Below are 6,000 nucleotides of genomic sequence, written 5' to 3'. Positions count from 1 at the left end.
TACCACACCAATTTATAGCTCAACATGTGAATAAATCACAGAGTTTTGGCCAATTTTGTGTTTGCTACGATTGAGTACCTGTGGCGGCCATCTTGAATGGAGCTAAACCCAAACGTTAAGAAGCTGCAGATGTAAAAAAAAGAAGAAAAAAAAAACGCAGTCAGTCTTTAAATCTGGCAAAAATGTTCACACCTAACAGATCTGTAAAATCTGCCGACGTCATTTTTCTGCAGACTTGATCCCGGCGGCTGTGGTCACTGTTGCAGCTCGCCCTAAAAAAGAACCATAATAATTATCTGAAGGAGAAAGGGTTGGCAGGAAACAAAATCTTGAGCAAATGTTATAACAGGTAATCACCTACGGTTAGGAGGGGAGGTGGGAGGGGCTCTTAATAGTTTTTGGAGAAAAATTGATCTCCTCTAGGACTGTTTGTATCGAACATCCTGCTGATTTGACTTTGTTAAAGAATTCAGATGCAGACAAAAACGAATGTAAAAATAGTTCCGCTGTAGAGCTGAGGGGCTAGTCCTTCTTACCCGTCTCAGTCTAGATGAAATGTCGCCTGCCACGGGCGACATACGCCACTAATTAATTTCCTCTCCTTTCCTTTCCGGGCATCTGCTGTCTGACACGCTCACATTAGATAACACCAAGACCAATCAATGACAGGCTGGGACAATATGGCGTACGGACAGACAGCTAATCGCACCAACACCTCTGGGTGATTCAGAGGCTCTGGCTGACCCCTCCAAATGAAGCTGGACTGCAAGGAAGCCTGTGCGGGTCGGCTTATCAGACAAAATCTACTCAAATGATGCTCATGTGGATCACTTTGGACCTTTTATGGTCAAAGACCAGGTTACCTTACATACTCCCTTTGTGAAAAAATAAATAAAAAAACTTTCTCTTATTTTGTTTTCTGTCAGTTTACTGAAGGTTCTTCTCATCAGCCTGAGGCCGGTTCTCACTGCTCCCAGTATTAATCTGCCGCTTTGCACCTCCCGTCCACACACACAAACCAGAGTGAGTTTTTATTTGAGGAAAAACTGATATTTTTATAAAGCACTTTCCAAAGTGAGGAGTTTTAAACCAACATTTATGGTGGATCTGAGAAGAAGGAAGTCCCACAGCCTTTTAGAGACTGTCGCAGCAGCTCAGACAAGAAAACAGAAGAAATGAAACAAACACGAAGCCGTTTTCACCGGGTTTTTTTGCTGCATCGGTCTGGTTTTATTCTAGTCCTGTCACTCAAACTTTGATTGGGCGCTGAATTGATTAATAACTGGGTGGATCTTTAACGAAAGCTGAGCGTGTTCTTTCTCTGCGTTTTGAAATGTTGTCAGTGTGGACGTTCTTCTCACTTAGTGGTGGCTACTACAGCGTTTCTGCTAAAAAGAAAAAACACAAACAAACTGAGGAAAAGGTGTCTGTTTAAAAAGCTTCAAACTTTCTACAGATTGACATAAAAAAACTTGTTCAATAAATTCTTTACAAAGGTTTAAAACCTGTTTTTTACATTTTGTAGCCTGTTTGAATTGATTTATTTTTTTATTAAATACATAATTAAGCCATCTTGAACAGCTGCTCATATTTAAGCCTGTTTTGAACGTCTTTTCTTCTTGTTTTAACTTTTTAACATTGATTTTACATTTCCTGGTGTCTTGTACTCATTCGTTGTTCGTTTTGCATCCTGTTATCAACAGATTCAATGCTTCAAGTACTTCCGTAAAAAGAAAATGTGGCAAAACTTGAAACCGAAACAGAGGCATTCATCTTTTTTTTTTTTTTTTTTGTCTTGGCTGCGTTTTAATTGAACCTAAATAGATAGATTTTTTTTTTTTTTGCATTAAAGCTGGATCAGACTCCCAGGTTTGTGTGATTTGAAGATGTGCTGAATGTTTACCACTGAAGGGGAGTTAAAAGCCAGCAGCTTTGTGCAGGTAGTGCACCGAGGCTTACGGAGCTTCTTCTCCTCTGAATACAGCTGCCTACTGCAGCCAAAAATAACTCTATTAGTGGTGAGTGTGAACCGGAGCTCCACGGCTGTGGGTCGGGGAGATAAACTGCAGAAAAGAGGTGCAGATTCAGGTGACAGTTCTTTGGCCTCTTAACTGTGTGTTTCATAAACGAAGGGAAGGCCTGACAGGTTCATCTTCATGTCAGGCAGCTTTTATGGACGTGCAGACTTTGATTTTGTCGGGGGCATTCCCCCCCCCCCCCCTTCTCTCTTTATTACACACTGTCAGCAGAGAGACAAGCAATGGAAGGGAAGGAGCGGAGGATAATGACATGCAGCGAAACTCCAGCTGAATCAAAATGAAAACTCGCCGCTGACAGCGTTTGTGCTTCTCTGTATCCACCGCAGCCTCTTGGCTATCGGGCTGCCTGATTCAAAGACTTAATTCTAACTTTGGTTTGAGGCAAATGGAATGGGCTTTGCTCAAATAAAGTATCATACTGAGCTCTGGCAATGGAAAAAAAAGGAAGAAAGAAAAGGAGTGAGAGATGGGGGGGGAGAGGAGACGGATGCCTAGCAACCCATCCTCACAGCAGCCGGAGTCGTCTTATTGACTGAGAGCAGCACCTCCATTCAGTCTGCAACAACAGAGCTCATCTGACCCCGAGTGGCTCTCATCAGTCACAACACTTCCTCACTAATGAGCCGCAGTCCACGGGAGGCTCACGCCACAAAACAAGCAAAATGCCACATAATCGCTAATAAGATTATCCCTTTGTCTCGGGCGGTAAATGACATTTGACGAGAAACTTTTGGATCATTGTTCTTTGAGACAAAGCAGGAGAAGATGTTCGGCAGCGAGAGAAACAGCGTTTTCTGCACGCTGAGCGCTCAGTGACTGCTGAAGACGCTCGAAAGGTGCAAAACACTAGCTAAAAGCTAAAAGGAGCAAAAGCCTAGCTAAACGTTAAAAGTAGGAAACCCCAGCGAAAAGCTAAATATAGCAAAAGGCAAGCTAAAAGCTAAACGTGCCTAAAAGTAGCAAAGGGGTAGATAAAAACTAAAAGTAGCAAAATGCTAGCTTAGAAGTTAAAAGTAGCTAAAGGCTAGCTTAGAAGCTAAAATTTACAAAAGGCTAGCTACAAGTTAAAAGGAAGACAAAAAGGAACAAGTTGACTGCAGCAGATTAAAAAGAGAACAGTGGTTTTGAAGGATGTGAAAAGATCTCGATGTATTTCTATGGGTGAAATTTTTGAAAATAAATGTTTTGAAAAGTACAAAAATTACAAAAAGCAAAATGTGCTGCACCCAACTCCTGAACGAGCTGAACATTTTGAGGCTAAAATAAAGTCTGCAGAAGTAGTTGACTTCAAAAAACACGCAAAAAAAAACAAAAAAACAGGAAAACTAAAGTGCGAATGCTGATTCAGCATCCATACAATTACTCCAAAGTAAAACTGAGTGTTAGCCTGTCCTGCTAAAGTTAGCAGGAGTGATTTATGTTCCAACCTGCTGCTGCTTCTCCTCCACTTCCTGTTACTGGAAAAGACATTCAAAGCATATGCACTGCCTCCATGTCTGCTCTGAAGAATATCCAAAATATGACAACACGAAGGAATATGAAATGTGCTACTTTTGCAATGAGGTCCTTTTTTTCCTTCTGTGTGTGTGTGTGTGTGTGTGTGTGTGTGTGTGTGTGTGTGTGTAGGAGAGGGTGTGAGTCAGTCTGCACGCTTGTCTGAAGTAGTGTTGTCTTTGACTTGTTTGTAGATGAGTAGGTGTTACATTAAAGACATTCCTTGCTTCACTCACTCTGTCTCTGAGCTCCACTCAAACATGTCACAACATATTACATCGCTGTCTCTCCACGGTGTGTGTGTGTGTGTGGGTGGGGGTGTGTGGGTGTGTGTGTGTGGTTGTAACAGAGTATGTAGGGGAAAAAAAAAGAGGACTTAGACACACACACAAAGCAAAACACATTTTATAGATTTCTAGGAGGTTACGTTAACATAAAAAGTCATTACATTTCTAAAGAGCTCAAGGACAGAAATGAGGTTAAAGCAGTTCAGATCTGTTTTAAAGTGGGGTTCAGTGGAGAGGTTATGAATAGTTAACATCTTACCTGTTGTAGATGGCTCCTTGAACTGCGTAAAGTTGGGAAAAATAGAGTTTAATTCTGATCAGATTGAGGAGCTAAAAGCTTAGCAGGGACTAGTTTCAGAAGATCTGTAGCAGAATAAAAATAATAAAAGTGTAATTCAAATAATGTCAGAAATAAAAATGTTTTTAAAAAATTAATTCAAATGAACTGCTAAGATGTTTGAGATCTAAGTTATTTTAAGATGGCAGCAACCCCTTCAGTCTTGTGCCCACTTGGACTAGCCGTTAGCTCGTCATCTGGTCAGAACTGAACTCAAACTGAGGTCACTCAAAGAGCTATCTATAGCATGTGAGATGTTAATTGTTCATAGGTTTTCAACAGAACCGTAAGTTTTTGTTCTTTTTAAAAAAGTTAAGAGCGTACAAAACATTTAAAGCATTTCTGCAGATTGAAACACGCATCATTTAAAGGGCAGGCCACGGTGACAGACAGGAAGATTGCATTCAGATTACAGCTGTCGAACGCTTAGAACTTCAGAAATTCATTCAAATTTGCATACACACACACACAAATCTAAATGCCTAAAATCACCCCGACTACCGGGGCAGCTCAATCAGACAGCAGGAGAACTGAACCTCGAAGCCCCACACCCTCAAAAGATAAAACGTGGCAACGGTCCAAGGTGACCTGCTTCATTTTCTGCCGGAGCACAGACTTTCCACGATGTCGAAATGCTGTCGTCATGGCCAGAAGGGGTTATAATTCGGGCCCAAAGTGTGTGTTGTGTTCCAGGCTTCGACCAGAAAAACGTATGCTTGAACAAATCTTAGTGACACGTTCTCCATTCTAATGTGGTCCTTGTAGAAAGCAGCTAAGCCTCGGTGACAGATGTACGCTGGCAGACCCACCACCACAGCAGGAAAACAACAAATACTAAATGGAAGTTTATATTTAGATCGGTTGGCAATCGTTGTGCTGTGAGAAAATCCTTCACCTTCTTGTCATTTTTCTAAGAAAGTCATATCCCTGATCTGCGCATTGGAGCAGATTTGTGATGGAAAACAAAACAAACCAATCCAGGTTTTTTGGGGGTTTTTTTGTTCGGGGTCTCTGGGCAGAACCTCTTCCACTCAGGGTGGGCTGTCCTTGTTGGAGCCGCTAAGGACAGGTGGGGCGATTACTTATTACAGGGTGTCAAACCCAGCTCCTCAAGGGGGCCAAAATTAAAAACTGGTCCTAGCCAAGGGTATATTATACTATTATACTTGATATTTACTGAAAAATTCATAAATTAACCTTGGTTTAATATTTATATAATATAAGTCAAATCATTCATATAGAAATGTCAGATACCTTTTCCCCGTTATTATAAAGAATTTAGAAAAAACATACTTTAATGAACAAAAAAATAGAAATAACTTGACACATCCTTAGCACTCATTTCTTATGCCTTTTTATGTTTTTTTCTCTATTAAAACAGCTAATAAGCCATCAGAAAAAACTCAATCATACAGCTACAAACATTTCACTTTGAAATGAGAAGAAAACACAACATACATTAAAGCAGACTCGCTGTTACTCGGATGCACATTAACTCAAGTCAGACATTTAATATTGTTTCTTGGCTGCAAGTTTATCAATAAAAGTCTGATTGGTCCCATATGATGCTCTCTGTTGCTCCTTTTCACATCAAAATCAAAGATTAATGAGAAAATTACACATTGTATTTTTGGCTTCTGAGTAAGTGTCACCAGAAGATTAAGAGACTAAGTAGGCTCAGTTTTTTAAGCCAAATGAGAAGCGACAGACTCGATCCATCCCAAACTGAAAGTTCAGATCTAATAAATATAAATGTCATCTTGGCGGCCAGATAAAATGTAACCAAGGGCCGGATCTGGGCTGCGGGCCTTGAGTTTGATACGTATGACTTATTACTTTGCTT

Source organism: Kryptolebias marmoratus, linkage group LG3, assembly GCF_001649575.2.
Source record: "Kryptolebias marmoratus isolate JLee-2015 linkage group LG3, ASM164957v2, whole genome shotgun sequence".
Lineage (NCBI taxonomy): Eukaryota > Metazoa > Chordata > Actinopteri > Cyprinodontiformes > Rivulidae > Kryptolebias > Kryptolebias marmoratus.
Note: the sequence above shows the minus strand (reverse complement) of the source record.